The sequence below is a fragment of the Megascapheus bottae genome, chromosome 23 (genome assembly GCF_031878675.1).
Source record: "Megascapheus bottae isolate mThoBot1 chromosome 23, mThoBot2.hap1, whole genome shotgun sequence".
In the NCBI taxonomy this organism is placed as follows: Eukaryota; Metazoa; Chordata; class Mammalia; order Rodentia; family Geomyidae; genus Megascapheus; species Megascapheus bottae.
The window spans coordinates 21,335,324-21,345,989 of NC_143531.1; the positions used below are offsets into that span (position 1 = coordinate 21,335,324).

At 51.1% G+C, this 10,666-nt stretch overlaps 1 protein-coding gene across 2 annotated transcripts in view; it reads right to left on the bottom strand.

The window, feature by feature from the left end:
* Fhdc1 (FH2 domain containing 1) overlaps positions 1–2,278 on the bottom strand; it is a 42,803-nt gene extending 40,525 nt beyond the window's left edge. The window contains exon 1 of one of the 2 annotated variants that reach the window (XM_090356850.1): positions 2,201–2,278. The gene's annotated coding sequence lies outside the window, so the exon portion shown is untranslated. Of the gene's footprint in view, positions 1–1,288; positions 1,368–2,200 lie in introns of those variants that run through there. The other variant, XM_090356851.1, reaches the window with a different exon arrangement.
* Positions 2,279–10,666: the final 8,388 nt, after the last annotated feature.

The window sequence follows — 10,666 nt, forward strand, 5'->3', positions numbered from 1 at the left end:
GGTCTGTCTGAGAGGCCATCAACTGTCCCATCCATCTCCCCAGAACACACAAGAGACAGCCTTGTATTTAGCATCTCCGCTGGGGGCTGGGGCCCTGGTGGAAGAGGGAGCCTGGCTGCTGAGGTTGACAAATGCTAAGCTGGTGGAGGGAGGCTCTGAAGACAAAACTTGTCCCCTGAGTGCTCCCCACAGCCCAGCAAAGATGGGCTTAAGTGCATGAGGCTCAGATGGAGGTTGTGGCTCTGGGGACTGTAGCTCTTTTAACTTTGTGAAATTTCAAGAAGGCATGCATCCTGAAGTAAGCCTTAGGTATTTAACTGGTAAGCAAAAAAGTATACACAATCTTAACTACCCAAAGGCCAAGAAGCAATAGCAACCAGAAGCTCTGCGGGGTCTTGTGATCTACTCTTATGGAAAAGCTGGCACCGCTATGCTTCTGGTGTCAGAAACACCCCTGAATTCCATTCTCTTGAAGGGATGTGGAAGGGGGAGAGAGGAAAAGAGAGCACAGAGGCTTCCCCCGGTGAAGAAGAGACAGTCCCAAGGGTGTGGGGACCCAACAATAGTCAATAGTAATATGGGTGCCAGAAATGCGTTCCCCTTGGTTCCTGACTTGTGCCACAGATGGGGAAGGAGGGCAGGAGGGGCTGGTCCAGGGCTATGGAGGCTGAGCAAGTCAGGTGTGGGGAGATAGGCAGAGCGCAGGGAGGGGGGGGAAGGAGAACGCAAAGATCTTTCATTTCGGCTCTCATTCCACCAACTGCTTCAGAGAAGCCTCGTCCTTCTCCCCAGCCTTCCCCGATCGCCGCGCGCAGGATGTCGGTGCGCGCACAGTGGAACCGCGCGGACAACCTGGCACTCCAGACGGCGTGTTTAATCTGTCGCCCCGTAAACACTGGCAGGCAGCGGCCCAGCGCCCGGGAGACGTCTGCTTCCCGATGTGCATTCGCAGCTTCTCCCCTCAGTCCCAGAGCAAGAAAAAGGGAGGCAAAAATAAAAATAAAAAAATAAAGAATAAAGCACTAGGTGTCAAGGAATGCCCTCGGGGAGGAGGGGGCAGCGGGAGGCTCTGCGCCCCGCCAGGAGGACGCCCTGGGGCCGCGGAGGCTCAAGTCCCCGGGGCTCTGTGTCCAGGCGGAGGTCTGGACACTGACCAGCTCCGGTCGGCCCCGGAGGGTGGGGGAGGGACCCCGATTTCTGGCAAATCACGGAGGACACGGTCGTTTCCGCCGCCGAAGTCTCGGCTCGCCCCCCACCCCGGACCCCGCACGGCGTTCCGGCCACTCACCCGAACGCCCCCGGCTCCACCGCCTCTCGCCGCGCCTCGCCCGGAGCCGGAGATCCCGCCGCAGCGCCCGGGCCGCCAGGGGCGGTCCGGGACGACCTTATCTGGGCACCGACGCCAGGCCCGGGCGCGGAGAGGCGGCGCCGGCGGGCGGCCCGCGCGGGACCGCGGCTGGGGACCCACTGGCCCTCGGCTCGGCCCGCCGCCCCCCTCCCCAGGCGCCCGGCGCTCCCCCGCAGAGGCCGGCTCCGCCCACCGGGGGGTCCCCGGGCCTCGCCTGCGCTCCGGGCGGACACCCAGGGCGGGATGCCCAGCTGGCGAGGGGGCAGAAGCGGGGCTCGCGGACAGCGGGGCTGCGGCCGCTCCCGGACCTCCGCCGAGACCCCACCGGGCCCCACGAGGCCGCCAGAGAAACGCACGGGGGAGGCGGCCGGCCTTCCCAGCCGGGTCAGGGGGTGAGGCGGGGACCGCAGTCTGGTAACCCGGCCCCGGCCGAGGCTGAAGGGAGCCCGCAGCTCGCCCGCTCCCTCCTTCGCTGGTGCCAGCGCGGGCGCCACCAAGGGTCCCAACTTCCCGGGCGAGGGTGTCCGGTCCGGAGCAGCAGGACCTCGGGACGCGGCGCCCGGCCAGGTCCCCGCCAGCCCCGCACCCGCCGCCGCAGGGGGAGGTCGCGGCCGGCGGCCGGCGAACCAGAGCTCAGGCGGCGCGTCCCGGGCGGGCTCCCGCAGTCCCCGCCGACCAGGACGACGCAGCCCAGCTAGGACACAGAGCTCAGCCCCCCGCCCCGCACGCTCCCCACAGTCCTCCCGGGCCAAAGTCACCAGGTGGGATGCGGAGAACGCGCGGACGAGGAGGAGCCGGACGCGGACCCCGCCGCCTCCCCGCTGCGGACCGGGCCGCGCGCTCCCCGCTCACCGTCGCGCCGCGCTCCCCGCTCCCGCGCAGCCGCCGTCTCCTCGCGGTCACTGCAGGCCCGGGCTCCGGGCGCAGGGGGCAGGGCGGCGCGGGTGGGCGGAGGGCGGGGCGGGGCGCGGCTTCAGGTAACAATGCTGCGGACCTGGCTGCTCCCGCCCGCGGCCCGGGGGAGCACGCCCTTTCCTGCTCCGCCGCCCCCTGGCCGGCCTCCTCCCCGCGCATCCCGGGCCCGCGCCCCTCCCCCCGCCACGCCGCGCGCCCGCCCTCACCTGCTCGCGGGGCTCCGACAGCCGCTCCAGGGCCAGACGAGCGCGGGTCCCGAACCCCCGGGCGGAGGGAGACGGAGCTGGCTGGGACCAAAGCCCAGCCGACCACCCGAGGGGTGGGAGCGAGGGGAGGCGCCGCGCTCGCTGCGGAGCCCTGCGGTGGTGGCGTCCTGGACACCCACCCCGCGCACACGCGCGCACCCTGCACACGCACGCGCCCCGCGCGCCCGGCCTCCCCGGGCTGGGTGTCGGAGCGCAGGGCGGCTCGGGGGAGAGGGCCGGCCCGGGGCCCCGCACCTCCCCCGCTGCCGCCTCCTCCCTGGGGTTCGCCATCCTGAAAATGAGTTCCCCCGCTTCCCTCTCTGTCCTTCCCAACGGCGACGGGTCAGCCACGACCCAGCAGCCCGGCAAGAGAGGGAGGCGGCGGCTTCCGCGGACCTGGCGGGGAGGGAGGGGCTCCTCGCCCCGGGAAGCGCGGACGCCGGAGGGGTCGCGGCTGTTCCGCAGGCGACTTCGGTGCCGGACCGCCTAGCCCGGACGAACCGGCTGCCCGGTGCCCGGACCTCAGCCGGCAGGGTGGGGAGGCGCCCTCTGCGGGGACGAAGCCGCCCTACCTGAGACGGGCGAGGCCTTCCAGACTCTGCCCAAGGGCTCAGCCCCTCCACTCCCAGGACGGGGCTGCGGACCCAAGGAATCAAGCCTTGGATGGGAAAGGACAAACCCATGAGTGTCAACCAACCAGCCACGCAGCAGAACGGGGCCTGCCAGTTTCTTGGCCATTTCTCACTAGGCTTATGTTTAGAGGAGAGAGGAAGAGGGGGTAACCAATGAAGATCATAAAAACAACCCTAAGGAGAGGGAGAAAATGTCATAAAAGAGCAGGCCAGTCCCAGGCTCAGGAAGCTAAAAAGTTAATCAAGCTACACAGGCACAAGATGGAGTCCTTTTCCCTTCTGTCCCCAACCTTGTCCACTGGGGCATCCGCCAGCTGCTTTCTTCCCACTCCCCCAGCCCCGAGAACGCGCACTTGTCCGCCCTGTACTGAGCATGTGCCCTAAAACCTGTCACATTTTATGTGGGCCCCAGGTGTGCCCGTAGTTGAGCTCCTTCCACTGTGTTAGCAGGCGGGTGCAGCAGAGCAGCCCGGGCTGCACACTGAGCCCCCATCTTCACTTTTTTTTTTTTTTTTTTTTTTTTGCCAGTCCTGGGCTTGAGCTCAGGGCCTGAGCACTGTCCTTGGACTTTCTCAAGGCTAGAGCTCTACCACTTGAGCCACAGCACCACTTCTGGCTTTTTCTATGTATGTGGGGTGCTGAGGAATCGAACCCAGGTCTTCATGCATGCTAGGCAAACACTCCACCACTAGGCCAAGCTCCCAGCCTCCCAACTTCACTTTTTAAAAAAACTTTTAGAGGGGTCAAGTCTGGTGACCCACCCTCACCCTAGTCTCTTTGATCTGCAGACAACAGTGGTGGGCTACAGGCTTTCCCTACATTTCTCTGATTTTCCCTGCTGACCCTTCTTTTCCTTTGAGACAGTCACAAGACTCTTACAAGGCTTTTGTCTCCCACTGTCCACGCTAAGCCTGGGGCATTGCCTTCTGACTTCAACCTGTGTGTGTTTAAACTAAAGATTAAAAAAAAAAAAAAAAACCCACGACCTTAGCTATCATTTCCTAGGAAGATGAGAGGCATTGCTCTCCTGGTTTGCCCTATTTCAGTTTTACCTCTGTATTAGAATCTACATGGTCTCTGTAAGATAGCAAATCCAAATTCAGTGTGTCTGGCTGTAAGTCACATCATTTTCCCTTTAAAACTAACTCTTTCCTCTTTCCTATACCCTAGAGCTGAGTGTGCAAGTTAAAAATCTCAGCTTTTCTTTGGTAGTCATCTTGCTCTGTCTCCATCTCTTTCCTTTCTCTTTATTTTCTCTTACATATGCTCTTAGGTGTTTGCCAAATATGCTGTTCCTTTCCAAGTGAATAGCCCTTACGTCTACACTTTATACCTCATGTCATCACACTAATCGTAATTAGAGGAAGGGGAACCTATGTTATTTTTTGTTGGCTATGCATGCATCCAACATCTTGAATCTTACAGTAACTCATGGAATCCTATGTTTTTCCAGTTTAGAGAACTTAGGTTGCACATTGATCCTTCTAGCACAATGCTCTTTTCTGTGTCTCTGTTTTTCCTATACCCATCCTGAAACTCTGCTGGCAGGTGACTTTTTATGTCGATTTAATTGCATTATATATTGTTTCAAAACCTTCTGAAGGTTCACCTATGTCTTCACTCGCATAAGCGGGGAGCATCTTACTGTCATGTCCTGTGATCACATGTGCCCTGTTCCCTTAAGCAGTATGACATGTTGACCCTGAATATGTCATGCTTATTCTGACTTAGTTTTTGTTTTGTACAATGACATGGTCGAAAAGTACTTGATAATGTAGCAGGCGCTGGTGGGCTTGTGTCTGTAACCCTAGCTATACAGAAGGCTAAGATTTGAGGACCGAAGTTCAAGAAACAAGCCTGGTTAGGAAGATCCATGACATTCTTATCTCTAATTAACCACCACCACCACCACACACACACACACACACACACACACACACACACACACACACACACACTAGCTAGAACTAGAGCTTTGACTCAAGTAGTAGAGTGTTAGCTAGGCTGTGAGCAAAAAGCTCAGGGATATCACCAAGCCCCAGGCCAGCACACCCTCTCGCCCACCCACATGTACACAATCTTGATGAGACAGAGCACAACTCTCAAGTAAGAGTTCATACCTTGATGGATTGGATTGAAGACTACAAATCCAGGAAACGATGTCTTCCTTGTCTACTAAGAGACCAATTGTTAACCATACCCTCATCGTACCTAATTTTACAGTACTCTGAAAGGAGTTCAGCATATCTGCATCCCCAAATGTACTATTAGCCTGCAGGGAAGACCCGTGTGGCTCCTGACACCAAATGTGCAGAAGTCAGCAGGGTCAGTAGACTTGTGGCTGCTGCAGGGACTTGAGTACAGGGTGTGCAGCCTCACATTCTGAGCCAGCCCAGCTCTCAGTGTGTTACAGAGGTGGCCCAGGAAAAGTCTAGAGCCAGTGTCAAGCCTTGTGGAATGCCATTTTTTTTCTTTTCTAGAGTGAGTTACTTCCTTTATCCAATTTTCTTTCTTTTTGTGCTAACCGCCTCAAACCATGAGAAGCTGGCAGTTTCTTCGACATCAAATTTAAAGCTGTTATTAGGAATCACTAAGCAAAGACAACTCAAGAAGAATGAAACCTCAAACTCTATTCTAAAGAACTTTACAATTTTTCCTCCTCTTCCCCCTCCTCTTTTTTTTTTTTTTTTTTTAACAAAGCCTCATTTGCTGAGATCAGTTCCCTTGGGGCACAGGGTGAAGCAACAAACTGATTTTAAGATTTTCTCTTTCCCTTCCTCCCTTCCTTCCTTGTTCCTTTTCCCTCTTTTATGGTACAGACTAAGGCTTGCCTTGCTTAATCTTTTAATGTTTATATCTGATCAGATCAGTTGTTCAGTGTTTAGGTTTGCCTCTTAAAATTGGAATCTGTAGAAACAAACTAGTTAGATGGACAAAATGCAGACTCACCAGCCTACCTTGTAGCTAGAAACTGCTAGATTGTGTCCGTTAAAAGGTAGAAATTGTACACCAAACAAAAATCATAGAATTGCTTTTGGCACTATGAATGCAAATCTGCAACAAATACATTATTGGTCAAATGGGGCAGAGCTGAAAAACAACTTACCCGGCATATAGGAAGGAGGAGGGACGGGGAGTGTGGCCTAGTGGTAGAGCGCTCAACTAGCATGCAGAAAGCCTTGGGTTCAATTCCTTGGTATCACATACACAGAAAAAGCTGGAAGTGGTGCTATGGCTCAAGGGGTAGAGTGCTAGCCTTGAGAAAGCAAAAGGAGTGCCCAGGCCCCGAATTCAAACCCCAGGACTGGCAAAAAAAAAAAAAAAAGAAAGAAAAAAGAAAAAGCAATGAGGACAACAAAGACTTTGTCATCCACCATCTGTATGTATTTAGAGTTAGGTGCCTATTTTCTCCTTTTGTAGTGTGTGCAAGTGTGTTGTGCAAGTATGTGAATCTGAGGGTTGAAGAACAAGAAAGAAATACTTTCTGGGTGAAATTTTTCACCCAGAAAACCTTCAGCTAGACTGCTTTTCAGTTTACACCAATTCAGTGCTTAGAAAACTGGCCTATGAATTATTAATGTACAGACTGATTGAGTAACATCCAACACAAGCAGAAATAACATTAAAATATAACATGACAGTTTAGTATGTCTTTCCTTTAACCACCACCAACTATAAGTCTGAAAAGAAGGGAGCTTTTAAAGAGAAGATGAGATGCCAGTTGCTTTTACTACTGGTTTTGACTGTTTTCAAACTGTTTACCATCTGAAAAGTTAGAAGGGCAAATAGTAATTCGAAACCCTAACACACACAGTATAAGCAGTCCCCAAACAAACCCAGTGAATCAACATGTGTGTGTGTGTGTGTGTGTGTGTGTGTGTGTGTGTGTGTGTGTGTGTGTGTCCCTGGGGGATACTAAGTGCACATCTAGTGCTAGACTTTGTAGAGTATACAAAGGTGGCAGAAGGGAGTTGATGGTGACTTGGTAACTTGAAGAACTCTTTTTTTTTTTTTTTTTTAAATCTGGGTTGGCCTAGATCAACTCTCCCTGCTTGGGCCTCCAAAGAATCTTACATGACAGGTGCTCTCCACCACATCCAGACTGCTTTGTACCACAATGTAATACTTGGGATTACAAGAGTGAGTTACTATGCCTAGCAGTAGTACTGGACAAATTTTGATTGACCTTGTATACAAAGAGAATTCCCATCAGATGCTTAGCATTTGCAGTTAGTCCCTGTTTATATTCTTTTGTGGGACTGACTAGACTAAAGCAAGAATGTCTCTTTCATCTTCTTTCCTACCTTGCAAACTTACTGGAAAAAAAAAAGAGGGGTCTGCATTTAATCAAGAAAGGTGGTATTAAATCCTAGACACCAGTATTTTTAGGTAGATGGAAAAGTCTCTCTCACATTTGTAAATCCATTCAATCCAGTGTTTTTGCATGTAAGAAAGACTTTTGCATGTTGGATACTCACTAGTGTGCCAGATAGTAAAGTTTATCTGTACAAAGTGTCGATTTCTCAGGACTAAGTTAAGGAAAAGAGTGGTTATTTCTCATTTGTTTTTGAAGTGATGCTGATTTCCAAGCAACTTCAAGCTATGATCCATTCCCCTATTTCTTATTGGCAAAAGTGAATGAATTTCTGAATTTGGGGGCTTTATGTCATGATTTCTGTGTCACTTGGGGTGTGTTTTACATGCAGGGGAAGTCAGGGGGACCATGTGGCAAGCACATAAACATGATGTAATTAATAGTGAGAAGTTTGCATGCTACAGATGGGCACACACACACAGTAAAATAGCTCTTTCCAGAAACCTTGAAAACTCTCTCTCTCCCTTTCCCTCTCCCTCCCTCCCTCTCCCCTTCTCTCTCTTCCTCCGTCTCTCTTTCTCTCCCTCCCTCCCTCCCTCCCAACCTCCCTCTCTCCCTCCCTCCCTCCCTCCCAACCTCCCTCTCTCCCTCCTTCCCTCCCTCCCTCCCTCCTTCTCCCTCCCTCCCTCCCTCCCTCCCTCCCTCCCTCTCTCTCTCTCTCTCTCTCTCTCTCTCTCTCTCTCTCTCTCTCTCTCTCTCTCTCTCTCTCTCTCTCTCTCTCTCTCTCTGCCTGGGGCTTAAACTCAGGGCCCGAGTGCTATCCTTGGGCTTTCTCAAAGCTAGAGTTCTACCACTGGAAACACAGCACCATTTTCTGCTTTTTCCATGTATGTGATACTGAGGAGTTGAACCTGGGCCTTTGTACATACTAGGCGAGCACTCTACCACCAGGCTAAACTTCTGGCCCAACCATAGATTCTTATTCACTCTAAATTTGAGATTACAAAGATCCACACATTTGCTATGTATCAATGTGTGCACGCTGTCATCCCTCTCTAGATGCTTCTTATCATAAAGATTTGTTTGGCTTTACATGCTCTTGACAGTTTATCTCAATAAGGAACTGAGCTTCCTAGGGCAGCCATTTGGTTGCTGGCACAATCAGGTTCAACTTAGTCTCTGCAGAGCTCCTAAACAATGGCAGGGCTTGTGGCCTCCATGCTTATGGTACAGGGTCTACAGAAGTCCCTCGATGGGTCAAGACCTTTGTTCTGTGTGAGGCTGGGGACAGGTATCCTAAAGATATCAGTGAAGGCTGGGGCAGTCTTGAGGGAGAGAGGGGATCATGGAGATTATGACTCAACCCCCATCTCCTCTTTAGTAGCATATAGAATTTTAACCAAAGTCACATACAAAGCTCTTGAGAAAACCAATAAGGATTTTTTTTGTCAGTCTTGGGACTTGAACTCAGGGCTTAGACACTGTCCTAGGACACTTTTTACCCAAGGCTAGTCCTCTGCCACTTGAGCCACAGAGATACTTCCAGCTTTTTCTGTGTATATGGTATTGAGGAATCAAACCCAGGGTTTCATGCATGCTAGGTGAGAGTCTACCACTAGGCCACACTCCTGGCCAAGGATATTTTTTCAATGTGCCAATTTGTTCTACATTAAGCTGAAAAATTGATAGTGCAAAAAAGGATTTAACAGCCAGAATTATTTTCAAGTTTCACAAAGACATCCCTATAGATCTTAAGAGTTTCCCCAGCGGTCCTGAAAGAGACAAACACCCTTGTCCTGATACGCCTATAGTTAATATCCAAACAAATGGGTAGCTATTAACTTCTTTTCTGCTTAGATTATGCCAACATTTAGGCTGACCTCAATGACAAAACTAAAGCCCTATAGGAAAGAGTTGTATAGTAGACAGCTAAATCTAACCTAGAGTTCTCTTGACCTCTTCGAAGGTTTGGATGAATTGTTATTTGGCCTGTCCCAGTGAATCTTGGTACCACCAGGTAAATAGGAAATATTCCATGCTAGATTGACTCGTGGAAGAAAAAGTATTAAGACTGAAACTCTACAAAGAAAGGATACTACAGTCAAAAGATTTGATAAATGTACAACCTAGTTGAGCTGCACAGATGGAGGGACATTTTCAATGACCAAGTGAATGTAGTAGGATGGTGAAACTTCACACACACACACACACACACACACACACACACACACACACACACTTCCAACACACATGCACATACATACATAATCAAGACTTTCTTGCTGGAGTCTAGTTTCTTCCACCAATAGTAGGTTCTCGGTATTGGTCCCTGTCTCACCCCCACCCCCTTGCAGCACCATTCATTCCTATGACTTGGGTAGACTTTCTCATTCAACCCAGACATGTGAGGCAGGGCTGTCTTCCTCATTGTCACCCAAGCAGTATCTACTCCCAGCCTCTGCCAGTGGTTTGGAGTCAATGTGTCTACCACCAAAACTTGTGATCCTCATCACCAGCAAATGACAACTTTGGATCAGTTAAGGCCAAGGTTCCAGCGATGTGAATTATCATCTTGATGTTGAAGATACAGGGACAGCTACAAAATGTTCAAAACAGTATTTGCCTTCTATGGTCTTACATAGTTCAGAAGGGAACACATAGATAGAGCTGGTGAAGCAGGGTGTAAGACCATGATGACAACAGCCAGATGTCATAACATTTTATGGCGAACCAAAGAAACATGGGCTTGCACAGACCAGTTACTATTTCAGAGGACATGCTGGTGCTTGACTCAAAGCAATGCGGATTGGTGTGGGGCTGAAAAACAACCCCAGATTTGACATCATTTGGGAAGAAGTGGAATGAGAAATGAATTTTGTTGTTGTTTTGAACTCTAATCTGAAACTTGAAAAAATGATAGGCTAAAAGGATTTGAGATTCCAAAACATGGAACCTGCCTGTGGAGTAGGAAAAGTTTCTTTCTCTTTTATCTCTTTCTCTCTACTTTACTCTAAAATAGAGTATTTGCTAAAACAAATCCTCGCTAAAACTTAAAACAAAAAACAAAACATATGGTCTGGATCATCCACTTTCTTAGGGCTATGCCAGAGATGGGACTGTACTCTTGATTTCAATCAGAGAGAAACCACGTATGCCCTTTGGAAAGGCAGTGGTCTGGCTGTCTCACCACTGTTACACAGCCTCTACAAGT